This window comes from Hyla sarda, chromosome 3 (genome assembly GCF_029499605.1).
Source record: "Hyla sarda isolate aHylSar1 chromosome 3, aHylSar1.hap1, whole genome shotgun sequence".
NCBI lineage: Eukaryota > Metazoa > Chordata > Amphibia > Anura > Hylidae > Hyla > Hyla sarda.
Window position 1 is genome coordinate 357,477,327 of NC_079191.1, and position 13,235 is coordinate 357,490,561.

Below are 13,235 nucleotides of genomic sequence, written 5' to 3' on the forward strand. Positions count from 1 at the left end.
CCACAATCACATTGCTGCACCCAGCGTTCATTTAGAGCAGTGTCAGAGGCTCGTGACATCACGGCCACGCCCCTCTCGTGATGTCACGGCTATGCCCCCGCAATGTAAGTCTATGGGAAATGGTGTGATGTGTGATGGTCATCATGCCCCTTCTATAGACTTGCATTGAGGGGGCATGGCCGTGATTTCACAAGCGGGGTGTAACAGTGACATCACGAGCCTCTGCATCGCCAGTCATCCGGCACGGAGCAATGTTCGCTCCGTTCAGGCATCTTGGATAGGCATCAGGCATCTTGGATAGGGGATAAGATGTCTAGGGGTGGAGTACCCCTTTAAAGCTAACCTGTCACCAGTTTTGCTGTAATAAAACTTGTAAAAGCTCGCTCTTGTAAAAACTTTGCTTTAAGTCCATTGAATCCAGCCATAGGTTGAAGGGTATGTGCAGGGTATATATCTGTCTTATATGATAGAGGTATATAGTCCATGTGTCAGGAGATATTCATAGCTGCAGACTTTACCATGCTTTCTATTGACTTGTTTAAGATCTTCTTTTTGTAACCTACAGCTGTAAAATTGACAGCTACCTATAGAATGCTGGAGGATCACGAGATGCTGAAGGAATAATTTAAAAAGCCTTTTAAAATACTGAACTACAGTTGAAATGTGTGTTAGGTGGTATATGTTTGCATAGGTAGTTACTTTTTGGGTAACCCATAGGACAGATTCTAGAAAATACATATTTACATGGCTGTGTTAGAAGACCATATCATCTTCTCTTATTCCTCTTCAATAACACAGTTATAACCCAGCAGAAGTAAGACTAAGAACACAGACAGTAACAACTTAGATAGTACTAAGATCACATCTGGTTATATAGTGAATGTGCTTTCTTATGCAAGGTCCATTTTTTCATCCAGGGATCCATTTTATCTCTCCTGTATTTTCAACCAAAAACTAGTATGATTCCCAAAAGAGGGAGGAAGGAAAATGTTCCTAATTGAAATATTTGGAATTATTTTCTTTTTTCCCCACTGAGATCTACTCCAAATTTAAGATGAGAAAACCAGAAGGTAGAATGGACCATCTTTACCGCTAGTAATAAGACCTGTGTCTGACCTGTTGAGCTTCAGTGTTTTCATGGCAAACATTATGAAATCTTATAGTTACAGTAGAGGAGCTTATTGTCTTGATTTACTATGTAAATTGTATATAGTGCAAACACTCTCTGTAGTGATCATCGGAGTAAATAATCTGTTTAATGCCTTAGTTGTTACCATAGTGCCCTATAGTCATGCAGAAACCTGTAACACAATCTCAATAAGAGAGATTTCTTCTTAATAGCAAACTATAAGCAATGTCCTAAAACAGCATGTTCACACTTAGTCTATCCCATGGGCTGGCTTTGCATTTTCTAGTACATCATTATGGGGGTGGCCATCTTGCCTTTTTAACAGGATTTAGAAATAGGCTTTATAATAAACCCATGGACATAGACACAACAAACATCTACAGACCCTGTTCTTCGTATAGGGCAGACTTGTAAGCATGCTATGTGACCTGCGCAGAGGTCGTTGTACATGGAGGGAAAGGCTGAGCTTCTATTGTCCAATCTATACGCTAGTTTCACTTTTCAAGTCTTAGCTTAGTTTAGGTCTAGAGTCTAGAATCAAAACTGCAAAATATAGGATTATTTTATCATATAGACAGTAAAATGGAAAATAAAAAAAATCACTAAAATTCTTAAAAAATAGATTTAATATAAAAACTTGATCTAAACAGTAGGTGATTTTTTTTGATGACACATTCCCTTTAATGGTGGTCTACTACCAGTTCTCCAGAATAGTCACGGGATGGAGGGCATATAGGAGCAGAGATGCTGGGTATGTCGGGTCCATTGTACAAAGGATGACATTTAGATATTAGCAACATAGATTAATACACCCTGTATCTCTCGGACAGCAGTGTTTATCTTGGTAAGTAATACATCATGTTAATCCAGCTCACTGTAACCCTGTGTATTGGGTTTAGTGTGGGTGAACCGGCTGTTTACCTTTAAGAAAGTTGAACTAGTGGGTGCAGCTGTGAAAAAGCACCAATATATTAACACCCCCATTTCTTAAATATAGAGCTTTTCCCATCAAGGAAAAATGCAGTGTGACCCCTGTTTATCCTGCTGAGTGGTTTATGAAGAAAGTCATACTGCCGAGGGTCAAATTGGGCAAATCTTGTAGTGTTCAAAATTTGGCCACTAATGCAACATTATTTGGGAATCATCTTTTCTATTTCCCTTCAAAGTTCCTCCTCAGAAACCACTGTAAGAGGTATGCTAATCACATTAGGGGAAGGTTGCCTAATACCTAGCTACCAGTGTTTTGGGTTGGCACTTATTTACCTTTCCATTGCAGGTTACCATTATTTACGTTACCTTATTGCCACACGCTAAACACAGTCCTTGTATGATCTGTATTTTTATATATACATAAAACATGCTGGTCAGACTAGTCTCCATACCATAGTCCGTGGCAGGGCTGCTGAGTAAATGGAAAACATGATGACTAATTATTAACAATTACTATTTACCTAGTAAACAGACCCTTCCTATGTACACGTACTAGTTACTGGCACAGTTATTAGGACTCACAATCTACCTGCAGTATGCCAACAGCTTAGTATTAGCTGCAAACACAGCGATTGCCCACTATTAGAGATGAGCGAACTTACAGTAAATTCGATTCGTCACGAACTTCTTGGCTCGGCAGTTGATGACTTTTCCTGCATAAATTAGTTCAGCTTTCAGGTGCTCCGGTGGGCTGGAAAAGGTGGATACAGTCCTAGGAGAGAGTCTCCAGCCCACCGGAGCACCTGAAAGCTAAACTAATTTATGCAGGATAAGTCATCAACTGCCGAGCCGAGAAGTTTGTGACGAATCGAATTTACTGTAAGTTCGCTCATCTCTATGCAAGCTGATCTCCTCGATCATTTTGTTTAATGATTTTAGTACACACCTTGGTTTTGGGTGGGCAGGACAAGGAGTCACTGGAATATTTATTAGCATTCATTGCCCACACATCTCACTTTACAACTAGGATTTTTTGCAGGTTAAAATCATGCGATCAGCTGACCAGTGAGAGTTTTCTAGACCTATCACACAGGGCGATTGTTGGCCTGTGTGGCCGATAGATGCCCCTTATAATAGGGCCCTTGTGTCGTTTTCATATTATAAAGATCAGTCACTGATGGAGGGTAGAGAGACAAGAACTATTGACAAGAGAATTGCTAGCTCTCAGTTATCAATGTATTTAGGCATTTACAGAAGGAATAATAGTGGAGCAAAGTGTTCTAAGAAACTAGGGCTGGGCGGGATACTGGTTCATACCGAATACCACATTTTTTGGGCTGCACGATATGAATTTTTCCCATACCGCAATACCGGTTTGGCCCCTCCCCCTTGGGAATGTATTATCAGCCCAGCGCTGCGCTGTCCCCACATCGGGGAACTAATTCTATGTGACCCGCCAGCGCTGTTCTGCTCCCCCCCCAATTAATGATCAGCCCAGCTGGGTACTACTCACAGATGTCAAGCACTGTCCTCCTCCTCTTTGTTGCGGCCGCCGGGTGATGGAACTCTATACTGTACGCCAGTGGTCTCCAACCTGCAGACCTGCAGATGTTGCAAAACTACAACTCCCAGCATGCGCGGACAGCCAACGGCTGGAGGTCCGCAGGTTGGAGACCACTGCTGTACGCTGTATACCTATGCCCGGGCTGCAAAAGATAAAGAAAATAAACTGTAACTCACCTGAGTCGGCCTTACACTGGGGACGGGAATGTCGGACAGCCGTCAGCCGATCACCAGCCGCAGCGATGTCCTGCCCCGGCCAGTGATAGGCTGAGCCCACTGTCATGTAAGGAGCTCTGGACGGCTTCTTACATGACAGTGCGCTCAGCCTATCACTGGCCGGGGCGGGACATCGCTGCTGCCGGTGATAGGCTGACGGCTGTCCGACGTTCCCGTCCCAAGGAACAGCATGTGGCCGACATAGGTTAAAGTTTATTTTCTGTATCTTTTGCAGCCCGGGCATAGGTATACAGCGTACTCTCCAGCAGGTATACAGCAGTGGTCTCCAACCTGCGGACCTCCAGCTGTTGCAAAACTACAACTCCCAGCATGCCCGGACAGCCATTGGCTGTCCGGGCATGCTGTGAGTTGTAGTTTTACAACAACTGGAGGTCTGCAGGTTGGAGACCACTGGCGTACAGTGAGTTCCATCGCCGGCGGCCCCCAACAAAGAGGAGGAGGGCAGTGCTTGAGGAGGGCAGTGCTTGAGGAGGGCAGTGCTTGCGGGTGACATCTGTGAGCAGTACCCCGCTGGGCTGATCATTAATTGGGGGGAGCAGAACAGTGCTGGCAGGTCACATGATTTGGGGGGGGGGAAAAGCCGAACACCGTGCGCCGGTCATGATTCGGGGGGGGGGGGGGGGGGGGGGGGGCAGAACAGGGCTGGCGGGTCACATGATTTGGGGGGGGGGGTGAAAATATTATATACCGTGGAACCGCCGTAAGTTAAAAAAAAATACCGTGATACACATATTTGGTCATACCGCCCAGCCCTATAACAAACAGCGCTCCAGAATTGTCAGTATAGAAGTATTTAGTAAAATAGACAAGTAGTCCAAGTGTTTTAGCCAGTGATTAACTTTGTTAACTCTGTGATACTAGTAACATTTGGGATATGTCTTTTACTCATATGAAGCCTGACCTTAAATTAGCGATGACATTAGCTGTGGGGCAAATACAAAGAATGGGATAAACAGAAGGAGAGGGAAGATAAAAATGATTTTTCAGCCTGTTTACTGTAGGGAATAAGGCTTCAGTCCATCTACATGTATTTCCTAGAAGGAAAAGCTGCATTCCAGCGCATAGTAACAGTCAAAACAGAAGGAGACAGAAGCAGACAAGAGTTTCCCAAAAAATAAAAATAATTACAGACATGTAATTGTACATAGAGAGAGGGAAGGAGACTTGTGTTCTATGCAACATTTTTAAAGGGGTTAGATAGGATTCTTAGGCTTCTGTTCGGTTCTTTTCATTTAAATCTATATAAGAAATTGCTAAGCAAACTGGGCCTAGCTCTGTACGTACCTCCCGTACATGCTCAAGATGGGAATATCCCTGTAGGCTAAAATGAGAACGCTGACCCACATTTCCTAGGCCTGCTGCGCCAACATTTTGACACCACGTGCAACACATTTATTACAGATAGTGATTATGGAGCCGGATGGAGTGTGTCACAGCAGACACCAACAGATTCCGACAGCCTCATTGACTTCGAATGGGGTCAGTTTGTTGTACATTATTTTGCCGGATTTTAGCTGCAAAAAATATCTGACCTGCAGGTTGTTTTCTCCGTTAAGTTCCATGATTATTACGGAATCAACAAACGAAGCTCCTAATGAAGGTCCTAAGGATGGTCTATGTTGGTCTAGACATATTTTTTTAGAGTTGTACAAGTTTTTGGGGCATGTGTAACATAAGCTAAAATTATACAGACCATGCGCCAGAATAGTAAATCCCTGGACAAGCTTAGATAGCCTTTCTTACAGATAGCCAGTGCAAAGACAGCAGTTTGAGTACATTCTCTCGGCTAGGTTTTACCTTGACCATGTCCTAAGGGTTGGCCCATGATGCAAGGATTGTATCCTCATGTCATGCTCCATTCCCTTGGGCACTGTATTTGGAATAACACAATGAATACCCCTATAGGAGTGTTAAAGTCATTTTGTTGTCACCAAGTTCTCTCTGTCCTTCTAGCAGATTCATTTCTTAGCTCATATTTCACATTACGTCTATATAATTCTCACTGTGGTTACACATGTAAGTTTGAGGCCAGTGCTGAGTAAATAGACATAACACTTACCACATCTATACACTGACTTATGTAGGATTACAGGGCACCAGCACAGATGTTAGTGTCATTTATCAATGTCCGTTTACCCCCTATGACCCCTCACTTTGTGACATAGAGGGTAAACAGTTACACAGAACTGCAGCTTACACTGTTCCATTTAAAGGAGAAAGATTCTTAGAAGTATCATATACAGTGGTCCCTCAAGTTACAATATTAATCGGTTCCAGGACGACCATCGTATGTTGAAACCATTGTATGTTGAGACCATAACTCTATGGAAACCTGGTAATTGGTTCTAAAGCCCCAAAATGCCATAAAGAAATAGGAAAAAGTGAGGATTAAACAAAAAGAAGTATATAATTAATATAGATAAAGCATGGCCTTATATATAAAAGTAAGAAAGATCTGTTAGGAGCTGTAAATCGCTGTCTATGTCAGTGTTTCCCAAGCAGGGAGCCTCCAGCTGTTGCAAAACTACAACTCCCAGCATGCCCGGACAGCCTTTGGCTGTCCGGGCATGCTGGGAGTTGTAGTTTTGCAACAGCTGGGGGCACCCTGCTTGGGAAACACTGGTCTATGTAGAGGACAGGAGCTTCTTCAGGGTCCTGTACAGAACACGCAATGTCCTTAAAAAGTAACATGGAGCCGCCCTCACCTGGTGTCCAAAGGAGCAGGTAACCCTGGTACAGGTAAAGTGTACAGAACATGTAATACCTCCCTGTACTGTAGGAGGCGCTACCAGACATCAGTCAGTGAATACGCTTCAGTAATACAGGGGTTTTACCAGTAAATTGCCCATTCTGATTGGTCAGTTCTCTCAGCCATTGACAAGTTTCACAGATCTGGACTGTCTTTGTCCAGATTTTCATTGTATGTTGAGTCTGGTTTCAACTTACAATGGTCCAGAAAAGACCATTGTATGTTGAAACTATTGTATGTTGAGGCCATTGTAAGTTGAGGGATCACTGTATATTATTTTGGTTTTCTCTTATGCGGTAGAAGCCAAAATTTTACACAAATGTTACTATCACTGTTAAAAGGAATCTGTCAGCTATATTTACTGCCAGGATCTGCAGACACTATTGGATATCTGTTAGGGTATAAAACAAACTGTACCTTTTGAAGCTGATGGTGGTTCCCAAAATTCTTAGTCAAGTGTCAAGAAGTGGGGCCAGTTCAAGTACCACCACCTGGCACTCTAGTCACTTCCTAATTTACATACAAAGCACTGTACTTCAGTTAAAGGAAAACTGTCACATGTTCACTCCCGCACGAATCACAGGTACTGACGGATAGTGCGGGGGACGCTAATTCTTATGATTCATATGCGCAGTGAAGACCATTTAGGAGCGGTGGGGAGAGGGAGAGCCGGTGGGAGGGAGATGAATATTCATAAGCGGGCGCCGCTGTGGACGGGAGGCGAAGACGTCACAGTGCCACTAGGCTACTGAAAACCCTGCCCGTGCCAGTTACAGCCACATTTGCAAAAATAGGAAAAACTAAGATTGCGGGTGAACGGCCAGACGGATCCGGGCAAGGTAGGGATCATATGAATCAGCGTCCCCCGCACTATCCATCAGTGTGTGTGATTAGTGCGGGAGTGAACATGTGACAGTCTTCCTTTAAGGAGGTGCTGGAAGGTGAGGGAAAGAGAGGATGCCAAACTTACAAAATGTCCTTTTTATTTATCATCAAGTGTCACAGAGGTAGGACCAAGCTGCTTAAGTGCCACAGCCTAGCATGCCTCCTCACTCATCAACCCCTTCCAGGCCACCCTTGGCTGACATGTAGGGCTCTGTACATCAAGAAGGGGCCATGAGGTAAAGGAAAGTAGACATGTCTGGCTGTGGTGCCTGAGTAGCTCTGCTCTGCCTTCTCCACTCCAGGAAAGGTGCAGTCTTATTTTTACCCTAACATCTATCTAACAGTGTCTGCAGCTCTTAGCAGCAAATACAACTGACAGATTCCGTTTAAGCCTCATGCACATACCAGGGCTGTGTGACAGGACCTGTATAGAGGCACATGGAGACCCTGCAGCTACACAGCCTTAGGTACTCCATGTGCCACATCACAGTACCACCATACACTGCTGTAGTAATGGGAACCTGGCAGCTGGATCTTCCACAATAACTTGTATCACTGTAAATCTTTCCTACCATGCCTGACATGTACTCTAGGAGGCTGCATGTGCCTTATGTGAATAAACCTCTATGTGGTCCTTGGTCCGGCTACACACAGTCACTCTTGTAGCCGTGCCTACTCAGAAGGCTGTGCGATGGCATCAGACCCTTAATGTCTCACATTACAGTAGTAACTGCATGAAAAGTTGGATCGGGGTCTCTGCCCAGATGACTAGTTAAAGGGGTATTCCAGGAAAAAACTTTTTTATATATATCAACTGGCTCCAGAAAGTTAAACAGATTTGTAAATTACTTCTATTAAAAAATCTTAATCCTTTCAGTACTTATGCGCTTCTGAAGTTAAGGTTGTTCTTTTCTGTCTAAGTGCTCTCTGATGACACGTGTCTCGGGAACCGCCCAGTTTAGAAGAGGTTTACTATGGGGATTTGCGTTTCCCGAGACAGGTGTCATCAGAGAGGATTTAGACAGAAAAGAACAACCTTAACTTCAGAAGCTCATAAGTACTGAAAGGATTAAGATTTTTTAATAGAAATAATTTACAAATCTGTTTAACTTTCTGGAGCCAGTTGATATATAAAAAAAAGTTTTTTCCTGGAATACCCCTTTAAGGGTCATGTTCATACGCCACATGCACTTGTGTTTTATCCTTACATTCCAGGATTAGGCAGCATACTTGGAAGCTTGGTAGGGAATGCTTTAAATTGTTACAAAAACATGTTACCGAAAATGCTACATTGGAATACCAGCTTTACAATGATATACACTTTACACCACTGTATATGTCTGAATATGTCTTTCTTGGTATATTAATGTTCACGAACAATATAGTGCCAACAATGGATGTGAACCGAGCTTCACGGTGTCTGGTGGGGCCTGGTGTGAGTTCCTTTTTTCAGATTCTATATGAATCTGTTTAATGCCTCGGTACATGAGGGTAGTGAGCATGAGGACATTTTATATGTAAATTCTAGTGTACCATTCACAGAAATGATCACATGATCTGGTTCAAGTACATCTACAGGCTTAGCTGGTACTCACATTTAGCAGTTTTTCCTATGGTCTATGAAAAAGGCTGATATGTGCCACAAATGTCCCAATCTCATGTGTGAATATAGAATTGGAGAAATATTAATGCGAAAGCAACCAGACTGTGGAAATCTGGCACTTGCATCTGCAGGTACAGTGGTCCCTCAAGTTACAATATTAATTGGTTCCAGAACGACCATTGTATGTTGAAACCATTGTATGTTGAGACTAGAGATGAGCGAACTTACAGTAAATTCGATTCGTCACGAACTTCTCGGCTCGGCAGTTGATGACTTTTCCTGCATAAATTAGTTCAGCTTTCAGGTGCTCCGGTGGGCTGGAAAAGGTGGATACAGTCCTAGGAGACGCTTTCCTAGGAATGTATCCACCTTTTCCAGCCCACAGGAGCACCTAAAGGATGAACTAATTTATGCAGGAAAAGTCATCAACTGCCGAGCCGAGAAGTTTGTGACGAATCGAATTTACTGTAAGTTCGCTCATCTCTAGTTGAGACTATAACTCTATGGAAACCTGGTAATTGGTTCTGAAGCCTCCAAAATATCATCAAAAATAGGAAAAGGTGAGGATTAAAGAAAAATAAGTAGATAACTAATATAGATAAAACAAGTCCTTTCATATAAAAGTAAGAAAGATCTGCTGGAAGCTGTAATCACTGTCTATGTCAGTGTTTCCCAACCAGGGTGCCTCCAGCTGTTGCAAAACTACAACTCCCAGCATGCCCGGACAGCCGTTGGCTGTCCGGGCATGCTGGGATTTGTAGTTTTGCAACAGCTGGAGGCACCCTGGTTGGGAAACAATGGTTTAAGTAGAGGACAGGAGCTTCTTCAGGGTCCTATACAGTACACACAGTGTCCTAAATGGAGCCGCCCTTACTTGGTGTCCAAAGGAGCAGCTAACCCTGGCACAGGTAAGGAGTAGTACAGAACTTGTAGTTCCTTCCTGTACTGTAGGGGGCACTGCCAGACAGCCAGTCAGTGCTTGTACTTCAGTAATACAGATGTTTTACCAGTAAAATGCCCATTCTGATTGGTCGCTTCTTCCAGCCATTGACCTGTCTATCACATATCTGAACTGTCTGGACATTGTATGTTGAGTCTGGTTTCAAGTTCCAATGGTCCAGAAATAAACATGTTGAAACTATTGTATGTTGAGGCCATTGTAAGTTGAGGGATCCCTGTATATGAGTATATTTTAATTCCGTCTTATTTCACATTTCAACAAAAGCTGTTTTCCTGCATTTGGCCTGGACTTCTCGTTCCCATTGTTTTACCAAAGAACAGCAGGAGAGAGGAGACAGGAAAGGTGGGGAGGAGTCTCTATCTACAGAAATTTACTTTCAAGTACGGTTTCGTTTTCATGTTCTGTAACAAGGCAAAAAAGTCCAGTCATAAAATATTTTGCAAAGTGTCAATGAACAGGTCTTGTTACTCTGATATTGAAAAAACATAAATAATATCAATAAATAAAAAGATATTTACCTGTAAAATATATTCAAATCTTTTAATTGACTCTTACACGTGGTGTCTTGTGCCATGTCCTCAGCATCGCGCCACAAAAAGAACAGTGGCCCAGACTTACTAACACTGTCACCAGACATTATTCAGATGTACCAAATAGGTTAGTCTTTATACAATGCTAGACCTATGGATGGAGGGTGACTAACTCCAAAATGTATACAATTGTCCACTATGTGATTACCCTTGATCCTCAAACAGGGTCTCAGAACTGAGACCTTGACCAATCTAAACTTTTACATTTCAAAAGTTTAGTTAAATGACAGTGATACTGAAATTGTGAAAAAATGTGCTTGACCCTAAGCAGTAAAAAAAAAAAATTAAATCTAGGATATGCATTTCTTTTTAAGCCCTTAAGGACTCAGCCTTAAAGGGGTATTCCGCCCCTAGACATCTTATCCCCTACCCAAAGGATAGGGGATAAGATGTCAAATTGCCGCGGTCCTGCTGCTGGGGAGCCCCGGGATCTCGGCTGCAGCACCGCGCTATCATTACTGCACAGAGCACACTCGCTCTGCACGTAATGACGGGCAATACAGGGGCCGGAGCATCGTTACGTTACGGCTCCGCCCCTCATGACGTCACGGCCCGCCCCCTCAATACAAGTCTATGGGAGGGGGTGTGGCGGTCGTCATGTCCCCTGCCATAGACTTGCATTAAGAGGGGCGGGCCGTGATGTCACGAGGGGCGGAGTCATGATGTCACACTGCTCCGTCCCCTGTATCGCCCGTCATTACGCACAGAGCGGTGCCGCAGCCGAGATCCCGGGGGTCCCCAGTAGCGGTACCGCGGCGATCTGACATCTTATCCCCCATCCTTTGGATAGGGGATAAGATGTCTAGGGATGGAGTGCCCCTTTAAGGACTCAGCAAATTTTATTTTTGCATTTTCGTTTTTTCCTTCTCGCCTTCTAAAAATCATAACTTTTTATATTTTTATCAACAGACAAGTATGAGGGCTTGCTTTTTGTGCGACCAGTTGTCCTGCATAATGACATCACTCATTTTGCCATATGGTGCAACCCCAAAAAATGCTATTGTGGGGTAATTTATAAGAAAACCACATGGTCTGTGTCTCTCATGAAGGTGGGGGCTGCTTTCAGAGAGGGACTTGGACAGAGACAGAGTAGATGGCTGGATAATGTCATTCCCTCACTTCCTGCATGGAAGTGACAATCAAAGAGGGGAAACTGCTCTATATAGCTAATGAATGATAATTAGACAATTAAATAGGTTGTTGAAAGGAAAAGGATGGGCTATGGGTTCAGTTCCTTGAAGTACCCCTTTAACTTCTGCTGCAGCTCAGAGGAGCACCCCCTAGTGGCAGCTAATATATGGTAATTTTAATTAACTATAAAGAATTTTATATGCAAACACATTAAAAAAGTACTTGTATTGAGGTAATAGGATGGTAAAAATGTATGTTAGTGACAGGACCTCTTTAAGGAGAATCTATTTCATAGCTGTTTGGATGGCTTAAAGCTGGCAATGTGGTCAGTCCAGCTGGCTACGACATGAGAGCGGAGCTTTCGGTTCTAATGTGTTTACCAGATTCTCACTGATGTTCTAAATCTTTCCCCAGAAGTTGTGTCGCCAAAGTTGCATATTTTTTAATTGTCGGCAGCAAAGAGAAGCCATACAGGATGTGCCGGGCTGTGGGATAAAGGAAGCCCTCTAAGCGCACATACACAATGGTGACGCTCTGTATCACAGTACGCAGTGTACAGGACAGGTCTAGGCGCCTTTGCCATTCGCAGCCTTATGTAAATACGTCATATGAATTTACCCGTCCTTTAAGTATGAAGGAAAGGTGTCAGTAAATAAGGATGTACCACTACAGAACAGCGGGACATTCCCTATTGTTCAAGGCATTTGGATTTGTGAACTGACAGAAGTATGTTTATTCTTCATAAGGAAGGCGAACTGTATCAAGGGCATGCTTGGGGGTAGGGGATTACCGTGGCGGTGGGAAGTGGGGTGAGAAGGTCCTTATTACAATATACGAAGTATAATAAAATAAGTCTTAATAAAGAGTGTATACCTACTGCAGGTGTATACCAGTGTTTCCCAACCAGTGTGCCTCCAGCTGTTGCAAAACTACAACTCCCAGCATGCCCGGACAGCCTTCGGCTGTCCGGGCATGCTGGGAGTTGTAGTTTTGCAACAGCTGGAGGCACACTGGTTGGCAAACACTTGTCTTTATATCAAGTCCTGAACAGATATGTTTGACTGTGGGAGTGGAATTTGTCTACTGATCTTCTTTGTAGTGTTTTATCCGAAATGAGATAATTTAAGTCAATTACTCTTGTTGGAGTTTATTGGAATGTTATCAGCCGGTCTGATATTTTGTTTAGATTCCTTTCTGTAGCGGATATGGGTTGTTGTGTTGTTTTTATTTAATTCTTTTTTTTTTTTAACTGTTTATGGTGAAAGCTTCCTTCTTAGGCTAAGTTCACACTTCTGTTGTGCTCCGACCCATTCAGGATCCATACGGCTCTTTTATTTTTGCGCGAACTGACCCTGAACAGGTCGCAGCAGAACTGACACCGGCTCCTGGCGGATCCCATTGACTTAAATGGAGTCCATTGGGATAGGACATGCACAATTTTTTGCCCTTTAACGGAG

General features: G+C 43.3%; 1 protein-coding gene across 2 annotated transcripts in view; it reads left to right on the forward strand.

Annotated features, from left to right (window-relative positions):
* RIN2 (Ras and Rab interactor 2) overlaps nt 1–13,235 on the forward strand; it is a 181,241-nt gene that overhangs the window by 91,394 nt on the left and 76,612 nt on the right. The window lies entirely within an intron of this gene.